Source organism: Rhincodon typus, chromosome 30 (assembly GCF_021869965.1).
Source record: "Rhincodon typus isolate 14 chromosome 30, sRhiTyp1.1, whole genome shotgun sequence".
NCBI lineage: Eukaryota > Metazoa > Chordata > Chondrichthyes > Orectolobiformes > Rhincodontidae > Rhincodon > Rhincodon typus.
In genome coordinates this window covers 12,840,506-12,856,746 of record NC_063361.1, presented here as the reverse complement: position 1 = coordinate 12,856,746, position 16,241 = coordinate 12,840,506, and the positions used below count along the sequence as shown (strand labels likewise).

Below are 16,241 nucleotides of genomic sequence, written 5' to 3'. Positions count from 1 at the left end.
GAAATGCTTTAGTAAAGTCCATGTAGACAACATCCACTGCCCTATCCTCAATCATCTTCATCCCTAATAAGTCCATTCTTTTCCAAATCCAAATAAATCCTGCCCCTAAGAATTTTCTCCAATAATTTCCCTAGCACTGATGTAAGCTCCTGGATTATCTCTGTTGCCCTGTTGAATGGGGCAAGGGAGGGTTATTGGGGGAATATGGAAGTGGGAGGGCAAAACATTGAGGTAGGGCCTTGGATTGGCAGTAGGGACCCAGAAAGAGGCACCCCGTCCCCTGCCCTTTTAACTCAGTGCGCAGAGTTAACCAAACTCTCCTGAGGCCTATTGAATCAGAGCAGCAGCAGGTTGAGGCTCTTAATAGATAATAATTGACAATGACATCCATTGACAAGGCAACCAGATTGACTCATCCCTGTTGCTCATAAAGGTCAGTGGCAGGGGGTGCTAGCTGGCGGTGGGCATGTGGCTACTGGCACAGTATTCTGATTTATGGATCCACTCACGGGTGCCCTGTAACACTCAGCCCATGCCTTGTAATGTCAAACAGAGAATCTCTCCTTAACTCCTGTCTAACCAGCCTGAATTGCTGTATGGTTGTGCCCAGCTCCACTCTTCCACAGAGAGGGCATGCCATTAGTCAAAGTGAATAAAGTTTGGCAATTCTAGTGGAGGATCTGGAGTTATGAAAGTGTCATGTGTTTGGCTGTGGCCAGGTCAGAGCACTGGGAATCTTTCCAGTGAGAGTTTTCAATCATGGTAAGTTGTTCACTAATGCCTAATGGTTCTGCAGCCTGTTGTCTGTCAACAAGTATTAGCTACTCACATTGCCAATTGAGTTGGTTAACTCAGTTAGCTGGGTGGCTTGGCTTGCAATGCAGAGTGACACCAACAGGAAGGGTTCAATCCCCACCTTGGCTCAGGTTATCATGAAGGACCCTCCTTCTCAACCTCTCCCCTCACCTGAGGTATGGGGACCCTCAGGTTAAATCACCATCAGTCCTCTCTCCCTCATGAGAGGGCAGCCTACGGTCCAGTAGAACTAGGGCAACTTTATCACTATAACCAGAATAAATGCTCCAGATCCCTTTTATCCATGACAGGATTTATTTGTGTCTTAGTTGCTGAAATCTAGTCTTGCATTCAGACAAATTCATAATAAAAAGGCAGGGCCCCTCATTAACTATTTATAACTGGTCAGTTTTGGCTGAATTTTAGAGTGTTTATACCAGTACTCATCTTTCTCTGCTACCAGAGAAGCCTAGGGGCACTAGACATTTGGGTACTGAAAGCTGGAGCTAGTTCATAGCTTAAACCACTGCTGTTGATACATGGACACATTTATATAAGCATTTGCAGCAGGCAGCTTTCCTGCTACTGGTAGGCTGTAGCTGATCTTAGGAAGCAGTGGATGCTAAGGAGACTGTTGTGGAATTCCTGATTGGGTTGGCTCCAAATAGTTTGACAAACTGCTGCACATTCATGGAGAACAAAACAAAGAATTTTTGAAGGTAAGAAGATCAAGGCAAACTGCCACTGATCTATGCAACAAAACAGTTTTAGTTTGGCCAAAGCATTAACTGTAATCATAGCATACTCATCACTGCTATTTAAAAACAGCATTTGCCTAAACATTATCAGTCTTGACTAGATATTGGTACAGGGCTTCAATTTTTCAAGTTCTTTTTTTTTGTATGTTTTATTGCTTTGTGAAAATTAGATGTGGTGAATTGTTTGGTGAAGGGGATTCAACGATCATTGCTTTGTTTGTGATGATCTGTACCAGTGCTGGATTCTGAAATCTCAGATTTTGCATTTAATTTTTGTAATGGGTTTCACTTTTTTGTGGAAATATTTCTCAGTTAGATTTATTGACTTTTTAAAAATGTTTGTTCCAGTGCTGTTGCACTATCACTGACCTCACTGTGGCCCATACATTGTAGCTGAGAAGTTTTGAGAGTTTCCAGATGTACCCATTGACCGCTCTCTAAGTTAGTTTTGTGTTTTAGGCTTCTGGGAATCCCACTGACTCAATAGCCTCTTTGAGGCAAAAAAAACTATTTAAGTTTGCTTAGGCTCAAGGCATTCTTTTTCTCTCATGAATTGGAATGCTTTTGCTTTGCATTCTCTTATCCATGTTTTTCATATTACAGTCCAGTTCCCTGCTCTTATTGCAGGATGTTTAACAAATAGGAGCCATTTTAAACTTTAACTCCCACACTCACCCTATATTTAGAGTGGCCCTGCACCAGTAAACAAAGAACTTGTATTTATATATGCCCTTTTATGTCTTTGGGATGTCCCAAAGCTTCTTACTACTTAGAGTAGTCACTGCTGTTTTTAAAAAAATATGACAGTTACTCTGTAGACAGTGATATTTCACAATATTACATAATCACAGAAGTGTTACGGTGCAGTAGGAGACCACTCGTTCCATTGTGTCTGCACCGGCTCTTCAAATGAGCATTATTAATTACTGTCAATTTCCTGCTTTTTAGTGGTATCCTTGTATATTATTTCTATAACTAGTCATCCAATATCACCTTGAATGCCACATTTGAACTGACTCCACTACACCTCCAGCTGGTGCTTTCTATAACTTAGCTACCTGTTATTTGAAAAGACAAAATGAAATAAATGAGCTGATCATTAATTTTAGATCTTGGATAAATGGTAACAGGCCAATTTGTATGCTCAGTTCTCCAGTGAGGTTTGAAACCACAGTCAAATAAATTCCGATTAAAGTGTCAACACACTCTGAGTTCAAAGACTGTGGATTATTTAACATTAAATAATCTGGGTTTACAGCTCATCATAACACCGTGGAACCTTTACTATTTTACTGTTGACTGTGTTGTTGAAAGTCCTGTCTACATTCTCAAGTGAACTTAAAACACTTTTAAGAAGCACTAAGGGTAACGTTATGATCCCAAGTGATGTTCATACTAGATAACTCAGTTCCAGTAGTGAAAGATGGCTTGTTAGATCGTTTTACTTTAACATATGGAGGTCAGTTACCCAACATATTCACAAGAAGATGCCAGTGTACTTTGAATACAAAGAGTAAATCATTTATTTAGCTATAAAACTATGAACTATGTTGCATCAAACAAAAAGAAAGTTAGAGAGATTCTCTTACATACATCAGAAAAAGGATTCAAATTTACACAATTAATTTTATTCCAACAGAATTAGTTTTGCCAAAACTCACCAGAATCAGACTATAGTCACTCTGAGGAGGGGATATCTTCCTAATTTACACCAAGGTTAAAGGAGATCCAAAAAGAATTCAAAAATAGAACAAAATCTTGGATAAGATTCTCTGCCTACCCCTGAAGTGCCCAGCAACACAGATGCCAGTCTTCAGACAATTCAATCTACAAAACAGAAGGCAACCATTTGGTCCTCTGTATCCATGTTAGTTCTATGCAAAATCAACTCATCTAGTGCCCCTTCCCCTACGTTCATAGCTCTGTAATTGTTGGTTCCCCTTCACATAATGATCTACTTTTGTCTTTTTTAAAAGTCTCGATTGATGAAGCCAGATTCAGACTATAAGACAATGCATTCCAAATCCTAACCACTCACGGCCTAAAAAATGTTCTTCCCTCATGCTGCCGTTATCTCATTTACCCATTACCTAAAATTCATTTCCAACATGAACTGTTTCTTGCTGTTAGATCAATCATGATTTTGAGTACCTCAATAAACCTTCTTTTGATCTCTCTGCCAAGGAGAAGGGTCCTAGGTTTTCCAGTTTGTCCATGTAACTGAATTTCATCTTCCATGAAAACTTTGTCAATCTTTTTTCCCTAATGTCTTCACATTCTTCCTAAGATGTTTGCCAGAACTGGACAATACTTCAAATGAGGACAAAAATCTTTTATGAACATTCACTGTAACTTTCTTGCTTTCATATGCTGAGGCCTTACAAAGATCAGGATCCTAACTGCTTTTCCAATATGCCCTGTCAGTTTTGATTATTTATGCACAAATACCCCACAGATCCTTCTGCTCCTCTATCCTTTAATTGTCAAGCTTATTTCATATTGCCTATTCTCATTCCTATGAAAATTAATCATTCACACTTCTCTGCTTCCAATTTCAATTCTAAACGTTCACCTGCTCCACCATTCCACGTCTTTTGAAATTTATCTGTATCGTCACCATGGTTCATAATACTTCCAGATTCTATGTCATCTGTAAATTTTGAAATTGTGCCATGAGCACCCAAGTCTAGGATATTAATGTATCACCCACATTGGATATCTGAGCCACTTCAGTCTTCCTGAACTATACCCTGCAAACTTCACCTGACCTTCCTTATCACACCACAATCTAAACTCCCGTATATACCAACACACCATCTACTTGCAACAACCAAGAAGTTCTGCAGAAGGGTCACTCGAAAGGAAACATTAACTCTGAATTCTCTCCCACAGATGCTGCCAGACCTGGTGAGCTTTTCCAGCAATTTCTGTTTTTGTTTCTGATTTACAGCATCTGCAGTTCTTTTGGTTTTTGATGAAGAAGTTAAGTTGTCTTCAACTGTAGCCTCCTCTGAAGTGCTCCCTTTCTGATAGATAGTGAAGTCTTTAATCAGGCTAACCTCTGGCAGGAAATCCATTTGAAAAAAACACAAGAAACTCCATGCCATTTAAAGAAAGACACCTTTCCAGATTTCACAATCCTAAATCACGCCTGCTGTGCCAAACTCTCTCCTAGTGAACATCTGTAACATCAGTGCTGATCTTTTTTTGCTATTGCCTTTTCTACTGAGCAACTCTGGATATAACCCTGAACATATCTCCTCAGGCTCTTATAGAGATCAGCATGCTTAGTATTAAAAGTTCTGCTGACGGCTTTAAGTCCCTCTCTCCTTGAGTTCCTACCCTAATGGTGTGATTGGATTAACGCTTTGTGGTAAGATTTTAGAATGACCTACAATTTTATCATTTTGGATGATGTATCATTATGCTAAATGTGTTGCCATACCATATTTTAGCATCTGATGTTCGTTAATGGCTGAACTTGATATCCATGTTCTCATCAATCAGGAAACCAGCCTATTTTCATGCCGTATGAATATATTCAGGCATATGTCTGAAATATCCCACATTTAAATGGTAGAAATCCTATCATTTGCCAAACCACCTCCCCACAGCCTCTCCCTGGGCCCCTTCCCCTGAGGTACAGATTGATCCCTTCTTCCAATTGCAATCTTGACTGCCAGAAGGAAAAGATTGTAATACTTGGAAATTAACATATTAATCAAACTGGAGCTCCGTTTTGTGCTACACAAAACAAGTTGGTGAGGTGTCAGCTGGTGATGTTGCCGGACTTGTAATCCAGAGCTGTGGACCAATATTTAGGGGACATGTGTTCAAATTCCACCATGGCAGATGGTGAAACTTTAATTCAATAAAAAAAATCTGAAATTAAAACCTAGCCTAATGCTAATCCTATAAGTATTATGAATTATTGTAAAAACCCATCTTGTTCACTAATGTCCTTCAGGACAGGAAATCTGCCATCATTGCTTGGCCTGGCTAAATATCATACCCCAGCAATGTGTTTGATGCTTGACAATTCAGGATGGGCAATAAATGCTGGCCTAGCCAGCGATACTGTCATCCCATGGTTTGTTTTTTTTTTTTTTGAAAGTTGAACCTGTTTGTATCATTTGTGTATCTTGCTGTTTCCTCCTCAGTGTGTGATTGTGGAATTATCTGAATTTTCTGCGAGATTTTTTTGTTTGAAATTTCCCCTGTGATTAAACTTGAACTCTTTCTTCAATTCTGACTAAAATCTTGCTCCATTGTTATAGAGTCACTGTTGCTGGAGTTGTGAGAACAGAGCTCCATCATACCCATATAGAAGGTCTTCCCAACCCTGTTGTTATGGACCAGACCAAACTCCCTCAAAATATTTCAAGGAGATAGCCTAGACTCTAACTTTTCTATCTTATTCAAAGGCCAGTGTAATCCACTGTGTTCCAGATGTGATTCCATTGGTCAAAGTACTAGGCTTTAAGCAAAGCAGACTTTAATCTTACACTACAGTTAAAATACAAACAGAAAAAGAATTGGCATAACTTTAACTTCATTTAAAGACTTAATAAAATAATATATTATTTAACTACTGCTCATCAACTGTTCCAATATAGCAGCATCCCATAAACACACCGTTGGCAAAGGCAAATTCAGCAAAACAGATTTCCCTCACTTGCTATTTTTCTCCAGTCCAGGAGAAATTAAAAACTGAAAGAATGAATCTAACAGCAGAGAGAGAACTTGAGCTTTTGCAGCAGCAGAGAGAAAGAACTGAATTGAGCAGCTTCAACTCCAATACCCCAACTTCAACAACTGAAAGCAAAACGAAAACCCTGGGTCTGTGTGAACCTGAATCCACCCACTCATGCTTCTTTTTTCTAATTTAAAGAAAAAAAAACAAAATTATTTACTCTGTTGGAGCAGATACCTCCTCACCAGGTTTACAACACCACCCCCCACCCCTCCTTCAACAGAAATAAGGCAGGACAAATCCCTCAAGGCATATATCATTAACGCCCAGTTGGAAAAAGCAGAAAATAAGGAAGCTCTAGCCTCAGAGGAGAAGTTGAACTCCTAGGAGGGAGAGAGAGAGGCTGGGAAAAGTGGATTAAAAGGTACAAATGGGGAAATTCAACTACAAGTCATTGTCAACTCCCTTACACAGTGACAAGTCATTAATTTGCTATGGTCAGGTGAAAAGGAAAATTCATTCCCTTTATTTTAGAGAATAAAGGGAATAAACTGTTTAGTAAAAGTTCAGTTATAGTGTACAACTAACAGACTACAGCCAAAAACAGATTTGGCTAGAAAATCAAGGAGCAAATCACTAAGGGTATCTTGAGTGAAAAAATAGAAATTTTATTACCTACTAACCTTCAGGGGTGGATGGGTGGGGAGATGGGGGAACACCACATCAAACATTCGTGCAGCACAGGTATTAGATTTTTAAAAGGTAGTGCCTGGTACTGACAGCAGTTTACACAATGTGTTACGAATCTCAAACCTCAAGGATTCTTTACCTGAGACTACAGCTGAACAGTAGTTGACTGGTATGCTCAGCCATAGTGGAATCAATAGATTTCTTTGAATTCTTGGTGAGTGGTCATTTTCCTGATTTTGTTTTTTCACTAGGTCATATTCCAAGGTAGTGAGAGAAACAGGCAGGAAGAGAGTTCCAGCTCTAGTCACAAATTTACTTTTTCTACTTCCTCTACTGCACAAAGCAGCAGTTAACATATAGTTCAGTGTATATTCTGGAGTCTAGCTCCATTGTCTTTCTAAGCTGGCAAACTCGCAGGAAAACCTACTTTCAATATCTTTAGATACAAATGGTTATGTCAGTGCATATGGTTTTTATTCATTCCTCATGGGTCTCTCAAAGCGTGCCTCAATCTGTGGTCAGGTAATCACTGCAGTCATTTTAGATCCGTGTTTCCTATTTTCCACAGATCGTTTTAGTCCATGACAGGTCTCTGATATAAGAAAAAGTGATGGAAGTTAAAATTCAATAGTCCATACTGAATTAATGTAACAAACTTTGAAGCTATTCAGGCTGTAAGCCTCCAATTATAGCAGTCACTTGAGTTTAATGTCCAGGCTTCTCAGAGGTTAGGAATTTGGTAGCGAAGGAGAGGGAAGAACTCCTGGATTTAGCAGGTAGGTGCTTTTCTAGCATTTCATGTCCTTTGGAAAGGAGAAAAGGGAAAGATGATATTAATTGGCCTATTCAGTACAGTCAAAGGCTCTAGACATGCATGAGACAATCAGTTATATATAATTGAGACCAGTTCAGACATGAAGCTTGGAAATTACTTTTGAATGTAGGTACTATCACTGCAGCAAAGCACAAAATACAAGAGATAGGAGCAGGAGTAGATCATGTGGCTCATCATAGCAGTGGCATCACTCAGTAACATCTTCTGCCTAAACTTCACTTTCTGATTGCTCCTTATTGCCCCTGACTCACTGAGCGATCAAAAACCTGTACAATCTGACCTTAAATCAAACTAATGGTAGCACACTGACTGGGTAGAGAATTCCAAAAATACACAACCCTTTTGAAAGAAGAAATTTCACTTCATCTCAGCTCTAAATGATCACCCTCTTATCCTGAGATTACGTCTCTATACCTTGTTTACCCTGGCTGGGGTATCTAATCTGTCAGTATCTACTTGCCTTTGGAATCTTTCAATGGGAACACTTCTCGTTCTTCTAAATTCCAGAGAACATAAGCACAATTTACTCAGCTTTTCAACATTTGGACAATTCTCTCTTTCCGGGGACCAACCTAATGAATTATTTCAGAGCAAATTACTGCAGATGCTGGAATCTATACTGAAAACAAAAGGTGCTGGAGATCACAGCGGGTCAGGAGCATCCATGGAGAGAAAGAAAGCTAGTGTTTCACATCTAGATGACCCTTCATCAGAGCAGAGAGTAATCTGTGCTTCATATGCAAAGCTATCCTTCCTTAATGTGAGGCATCACGAGACTGTGATTTCTGTACTGCAATCCCCTTGAAATATAGGCCAGCATGTCATTTGCCTTCCTGTTCCTGCAGGTTAAAGTTTTGAGTTCCTTGCATGAAGACGTCCAAATATCTCTCAACATCAATATTTACAAATTTCAATGCATTATGATTCGGGTCATTGGCCTGCTCCTCTGCTTGTTTTGGCACACCAAAATATCTTGGGAAACCTCTCATGTTCTCATACAGTTTGAGGACGTGCTGTCATCCCACAAATTGTAGAAGCAATTTTGAGAGATGATGCAGCTGTTTGTATTTCCAGACATGCTGCTACAATGAAAGATCGAATTCCCAAGACCTTCATGTCAAAGTACATTCATAAGATCTGCACAGCAGCTTGAATTTGTGATCCCACTTCACAGATGTGTCCATTCTTTACAAATCATACTTATTAAGATTTCTATAACCAATGATATCATGGTGAAGGCAATTTCTAAATTGTTGCAAATTCTTAGAATATAAAATTGATAATTAGTTTCTTCTAATTAAAACAGCAGCACTTTGTTTTTAGAATCGCTCCAGCGCAGAAGCGGGCCATTCGGCCCATTGAGTCCACACTGACCTTCTGAAGAGCATCCCACCCAGAAACACCTACCTACCGTATCCCTGCATTTCCCATGGCCAATCTACCTAACCTGCATATCTTTGTAAGCCAGAAACTGGAACACCCAGAAGAAGTGCAGACATGGGGAGAATGTACAAAACGCACACAGCTGCCCAAGGCTGGAATCAAGTCCAGATCCCTGGTGGTGTGAGGCAGCAGTGCTAATCACTGAGCCACTATGCTGCCCATTTTGGAGAGGGCAAGGATAGAATTAAGTGCAAAGCTTTGAATAATTTTCACTGCAAGCCCTACATTCTCCATTCTCCAATCAAATACAAAAGACTTGCATTGAAATTTCATTTTTCATATCCGCTGAATATCTCAAAGCACTTATAGCCAATGACAGCCCCTGGTTGGATCACATGTAAAGCAACAGTCAGGTCTGTACACAGCAAACTGCCACACATAGCAATGTGATGATAATCTGATAATCTGTTTTTGTGCAGTTGGTTGATTGACTAATATTGACTGGGTTTTACATATAGAACATAAAACATAGAAAACAGTACAGTACAGTGAACAGGTTTTTTGGGATGTCTTCCCTGCTCTGCTTCAAATAGGATCTTTTCCGTCGACCAGGGTAGGCAGATTGGGCTTGATGCCTCACCAGAAAGGCAGCATCGTCAGCAGTGTAGCATTCTCTCAGTAATGTACCGGAGGGCCAACCTAGATTTGGTATTTGAGTTGGATTTAACCTGGGACTGGAGATACAAGTGCTACAAGTTAACCCACTGGCAACAGCTAGCATCCAAATGTACGTTTCCAAAAAAATATTTCTTCAGTATATCAGCCTCACCCTTACATTTGTTCTGAAAAAATTGGTCATTGAGCTGTTTGGATTTACTAGAATTTAATGTGAATTTAAAAGCAAGATCCGAACACTGCACTTTGCCTTTTCGATAGTTAGTGACCAATTACACTTAATATTGAACGCTAGAATTAATGTGTGTACGAATGCAAGAGGAAGCAGAGATAGATTATTTGTCGTCTGAACTTTGGAGCTGTTTCTAAGGGCTCCTATTTGCTATTTGTCTAGAACGTATATGTTCTCAGATGTTAGTGATCAAACCCAGAAACTGCTGGAATTGTTTTGTGTAGAAAAAGCTTCCATGTACATACAGTATTAAGTTGTTTATTTTAAATCACACCACACTACAAATTGTTAGTATTTTTTGTACAACAAATTTGTACTCCAGTCTTTTAAACTTGATATAATTTTGTTGATTACTGTTAGACTGTAATATGGTCTAGTTTTAATTCGGTAGCAATGTCTAACATGACAATTCATGTTCCTGGATGCATGAAAAAGAATGAGTAATAACCATCTGGTCCATAAATCCTTTGGGAAATAGATATGCAAATTTTGAACTCAATTAATCCAACCTACAGTCCTGTAACATCCATGGAAAAGCAAAAAAAAAATTAACAATTCAGAAAAATTTGGGGAAACTTCCTGTCTGATCTCAGGATGCAAATAAGCATGTTCTAGAAAACATCTGTGCAATCTAATGTTTTATAACTTGAAATGTCTTGTCTCTCTGAAGAACTCTGTTATAGATCAGACCAAACCCCCTCAAAAGATATTCAGAAGGTAGTCTAAACTCTAAATTTTTCTTATGTTAAAGGTAAGTGTAATGTGTTGTGTTCTAGAAGCAATTCGATTGGTCAAACTACTCAATGTTAAGCAAAACACACTTTATTTTAACTGTAGTGTAAAAATTATAGACAAAATTGAACAAAAGCTTAATTTTAACTCTATCAAAATGCTTGACAAAGTAATAAGTATATTAACTACTCTTAATTAACCGTTCCAATATTGTAATTTCCCACAATCACACCCTTGGCCAAGGCAAATTCAGTAAAATAGATTGTCTCACATGTAATTCTAGCAGCAGGAAGAGAACCCCAGTTTTTAGCTATGACAGAGAGAGGAATTAAAGCTTCCAAATCCTACTTCAAGAACCCAACAACTGCTACTTAAGGCTAAAAAAAATCCTGGTTCTGTGGGAACTTGACCCCACCCATTCAAGCTGCTTCTATTGTTCCAACTTAAAAGCAAAGCTCCACAAGCTGTTTACTTTATTGGCTTTGGAACAGACTTCTCAGCACCTCTGTCTCACCTTTTCTTCATTTTAAAAACAAAAGGACAATATACACCTCTGAAAGCCATATTATCGTCACAACTCTCTTACAACTCCATACATGCTGCAGTCCCTCTGCAGACCTGCAATCTTCGAGGCAAGAGAAAAATTTAGGACCAATATCACAAAAAAATCTAGAAAATTTACACTTATTTGAAGTAGGTTTCTGATCCTTCTCTCACTGATACAATCTTGATAAGATATTTTTGCCATCACCTTAAATACCTGAATCCTGTGTCTATTTCTCCACTGAAAACCACAAATGACTTGAGGCTATCCTGATTGCTAACAACCCTAAAGTTGAATATTACTTTATTCAAGTTTCTCTGGTTTGAAGGCTTAATTTCCAATGTAAAAATGTGTAGAGACCAAATCTAGATGTGTGCTATGAAAGTGGGCGTAACAAATTGTGTACAATGCAAAGGTAAATTTTTCCTTTTTATATTGTATAATTCTAGCCTAAACTTCTGTTTTTGCTATCAATTAACTGCAATACACATTGGCAGATTCTATTTTCTTTATCAATAATTGCTTGGTAGTCCACAAATTAAACATTGATCAAAGAAGACTAGAAGTTGAACATTCACCTTGTACTGACCAGATCTAGGATACAAGAACAGACTTGAATAGAGGGACACCATTTTATAGATAATAGAATCCCTACAGTGTGGAAACAGGCCCTTCGGCCCAACAAGTCCACACTGAACCTCAGAGCATCCCACCCAGACCCATCCCCCTATAACCCACCAAACCTGCACACTACAGGCAATTTAAGCAAAGCCAATCCACCTAACCTGCACATCTTTGGACTGTGGGAGGAAACCCATGCAAACACAGGGAGAATGTGCAAACTCCACACAGACAGTCACCTGAGGGTGGAATCGAGCCCAGGTCCCTGGTGCTGTGAGGCAGCAGTGCTAACCACTAAGCCACTAAGCCACCATGCCACCCACACCAGAACAATAGAAGCAGCTTGAATTATAGAATGAGAAAGGGATTGCTGATTGGTTGGGCTATCATTGACAGGGAAATGCAGCAAGAGCAGTTACCTGTCAATCTTATTTCTCAGACCACACAGGTAGATTTTGATTGGTCAGGGTGTTGCCATGGGGATGCAGCACAGATTGGTTGTCTCTGCATTCCCTTCTTTTGAAAAAGGATCCCTTTTTTGTCTTAATAAAGTATTATGCGTGTGGCTTTCCAACATGTACAAATACATCACACTGCAACCTTGACTGATGACCTCAAATTTGGTTTCCAGTAGCACAGTCCAAATTATTCAATAAATGATTTCCAGTAGCAAAATCTTAACTAATAGCGAGTGTGCTTTTTCTGAAGCTTACAAATACAGGCTGGTTGAGATTGAGTGGCATATTGTCCACTGTGAGTCTTTATCATCCTCCTAACCTCTGGTTAGATCTAGTATATATGTCTTTCCAAATAAAGACACAAATTCAATGGGAACCTTTTCAGGATTTATGTACTATGATGCTCTTAATCCAACTCCTGTTTGGGAACCCTAACATTGTAATACATAAATGTCCAGCCCTGAAACACCTCATTAGACCTAGAAACACTAGCTTCCTCAGTACCTCCTTCATTCAAACATCCATCAACACATCCTGCTATTCCTTTCTCCCTCATACATCTAAATTCCCCTTCAAAATGCATTGATGTTAATTGCCTCGTCTATGATACAGGGTTCCACATTCTGTCCACTTTCTGGGTAAATAAGTTACTTATTGTACTTGTTAGTGGCTATGTTAGATTCAATGGAGCCGTTATTTCAATGGCTGGAATAAGCCAACCTACAATTGATCGCACTTTATCTCCAAATATTGAAGGATGCTTGTCACAAAGATCCATTACTCCAGTATGTCCAGGAATTGTGTTGTACTCTTTGAGCCAATTTCCAGTAATAAGGTGGGAAACTTGAATGGGGACATTTCTCCACTTGGCAGAACCATGTCATGTAAATGACTCCTGAGTGCACTATTTTCATTCTCGTGACTTAGTAAGAAGATCAAGTCACATCTGTTGATTCTGGAAGTGATTTGGAGTTGGCCACAGAGATGAGAGTCAAGGCAGGCTGCTTAAAAGGTCTGGCAGCATCTGTGGGGGCGGGAGAAAAAAAAATCAGAGTTAACGTTTCGGGTCCAGTGACCCTTGCTCAGAACTGTTCTGAGCAAGGGTCACCGGACCTGAAACGTTAACTCTGAATTTTTCTTCACAGATGCTGCCAGACCTGCTGAGCTTTTCTAACAACTTCTTCTGTTTTTTGTTCCTAATTTCCAGCATCCGCAGTTTTTTCGGTTTTTATTAGGCTACTTAAAAAGTTCACCTGAATACTCTGCAACTAATCGCAAAGATATTAAGGTCTGTTAAACCCTCTTCCCATCAGCACTTATGCACTCTCCCCCTCACCCAGCTCCACCCCTCCCCACCCTAAACACTCTTATCTCCCACATCCACGTGCATCATTTATGCCCATTCAGACATTATGTACTTTGTGCAGAATCATTGAGATATATGACAACAATTGCAAGTTTTGAAACATTCATGAATAAAGACATCCATTTGTAAATATTATTTGGAAATAAAACTGCTGCTCTTACAACCTTATTACAAGTGCCAGTCAGCCATTGCCATTCATAGTTCAATAACTGAATCTTTACCCAACTTCATACTTTATTAATAATGTCCAAATGGATGTACAGACATTAGGAAAATAAAGAAAAATTTACTTACTTATAACTTCCTAATGATGCCAATCAATTAAAGTTAACAATGCACTTCAGCCTTTGTAAACAGACTCCTGTGAGGGCCCTCCTGTGGTGTAGTGGTAGCGTCCCTACCCCTGAACCAAGAGGCCTTGGTTCAAGTCAAACTGCTCCTGAGGTGTGTCATAATGTGTCTGAACAGGTTCACCAAAAATCTCTCCAAAGTAGTTGGAGATAGTCTTTCTACGTTGTGGGTTCAAGACTCACCCACCTCCAGGTGTGTCATTGTATGTCCAGACAGGTTGATTAAGTATTAAACAGACTCCTGCTGAGCCGATCTACAAGTGAGTCTTGGACCTCAGTCAAGCTTTTGGAATGAAATGATGTGTTGACTCCCAGGACCATGTTCCACTTGTCACTTTCAAGATATCTGGAGTTGGCCTGAGTCTGCAAAAAATCTTGGCCTTTTGCACTTGTTCAGTTGCTAGGATTTTCTTGCATTTCTTCTGTATTGTAAATTGCGAAAAAAATCTGATCATGCCCTCATTGAAACTATGAATGAGGTTGTGGTGAGCAGTAGTCCTAAATTGGATCTGCATAGGAGTCCAGCATTCATTTCATTGCTCACTGAATCACTTCATTTAATGCCTATTATTTCTTTATGAGAATGTAACGAATTCACTGAAGAGCATTCGGTCTTTCTCACAATTTCACACAATTAAATCTTACCCAATAGCTTTCGGAATGACCTTTTTCATTAAAAGCTTTCTGGATAATTCTATTTTCTTCTTTTTATTATTAGATCAGGGTCAGTTGAATTAATTGAATTCATTGATCAATTAGATTAATTGACTTAATTAACCAGATTAATTGATTTGACCATTTAATTTAATTAACTAATGTAACTAATCATGTTAATTGATTTGAATAAGTACATTATTTGATTTAAGCAATTAGATTAATCTACTTAATAAATTTGATTGTAATCAACTAAGTTAATCATTTGGTTGGTTAATTTGATTAACTGATAATTAACTGGATTAATTGATTTTACTCATTGATTCTATGTAAGCTTTTCTACATCTTTGACCTTCAACATGCGCTCGATCAGCATATAAATACAAAATAAGCAAGTTTGTAAACTTCAGAATGTGATGCCTTAACACAAAGAGATATCTCTAAGCAATTTTCTTTCCAAGTAATGTTTAACGGCACTGGACGCCAATGTAATTAGAGGGTTTGACTGGTTTAATATTATTGGAACTTGAAATTAAAGTTTCATGTGTCGGATATCAGATTCCACTTGGGCCTTGATCAACCCCTCTCAAGTTAGTATTACTGCTATTTATCCAGCCTTTTGTGCCTTCCAATTTTAAGTTACAAGGTTACCAACATTGTAGTTGTTCTTACAGACATTTTGTGGTGTTTAGATTTTAGTTATTAAGTAATAAGAAGTGGTCATGAAAATACCAGCCGACCTATGACCAAGTTTGTATAAAGTATGCCAGTCAGTTCCTGAGAGTGAGTGGTGATTTTCCTTTTTAGAAATAGGTTTGTCTTCTCATTACATTGAGTTCAACAGAATATTGTAGCTTTTTCATGTTTCGTCAAGAAGTTGGTTATCTCAGTCAGCTGGATAGCTGGTCTCTGACACAGTGTGCTGCCAATAGTGTGGGTTCAATTCCTGCACTGGCTGAGGTCACTATGAAGATCCTCCCTTGTTAATCTTGTACCTTGCCTGAGGTGTAGTGGTCCTTGAGTTAAACTCACTGCTAGTTTTCTCTCTCTACTGGGACTATAGTAATTTTACTTTTCTCATACATAACTGAATGAACAGACTATATTATCTCCATGACAAACGTGAGAATGAGGCGACTACTTTTATACTGAAACATTACATGTCACGATGTCTTAAAAGTACAGTGCCTGTATAGCCTGGAATCTGCACCATAACACAATTTACCGCCTCCAGAGAGAAGGAAATTGCACTCAATGATTCTTTGGTTGTCTGTAATAACAAATGAATTCATGATAACTAATCTAGATCCTAACATGACTCATTTGCACTTGTTACATGTAACATATGTTGGTACATATGGACCAGTTCCGCACAAGCAAAAGGAATAGTTGTGGTCTTGGAGACAGTAGGAACTGCAGATGCTGGAGAATCTGAGATCACAAGGTGTAGAGCTG

At 38.8% G+C, this 16,241-nt stretch overlaps 1 protein-coding gene across 1 annotated transcript in view; it reads left to right on the top strand.

Annotated features, from left to right (window-relative positions):
* The first annotated feature begins 1,448 nt into the window (after window positions 1–1,448).
* gjc1 (gap junction protein gamma 1) overlaps window positions 1,449–16,241 on the top strand; it is a 52,375-nt gene continuing 37,582 nt past the window's right edge. The window contains exon 1 of the mRNA XM_048614528.1: window positions 1,449–1,514. The gene's annotated coding sequence lies outside the window, so the exon portion shown is untranslated. The remainder of the gene's footprint in view (window positions 1,515–16,241) is intronic.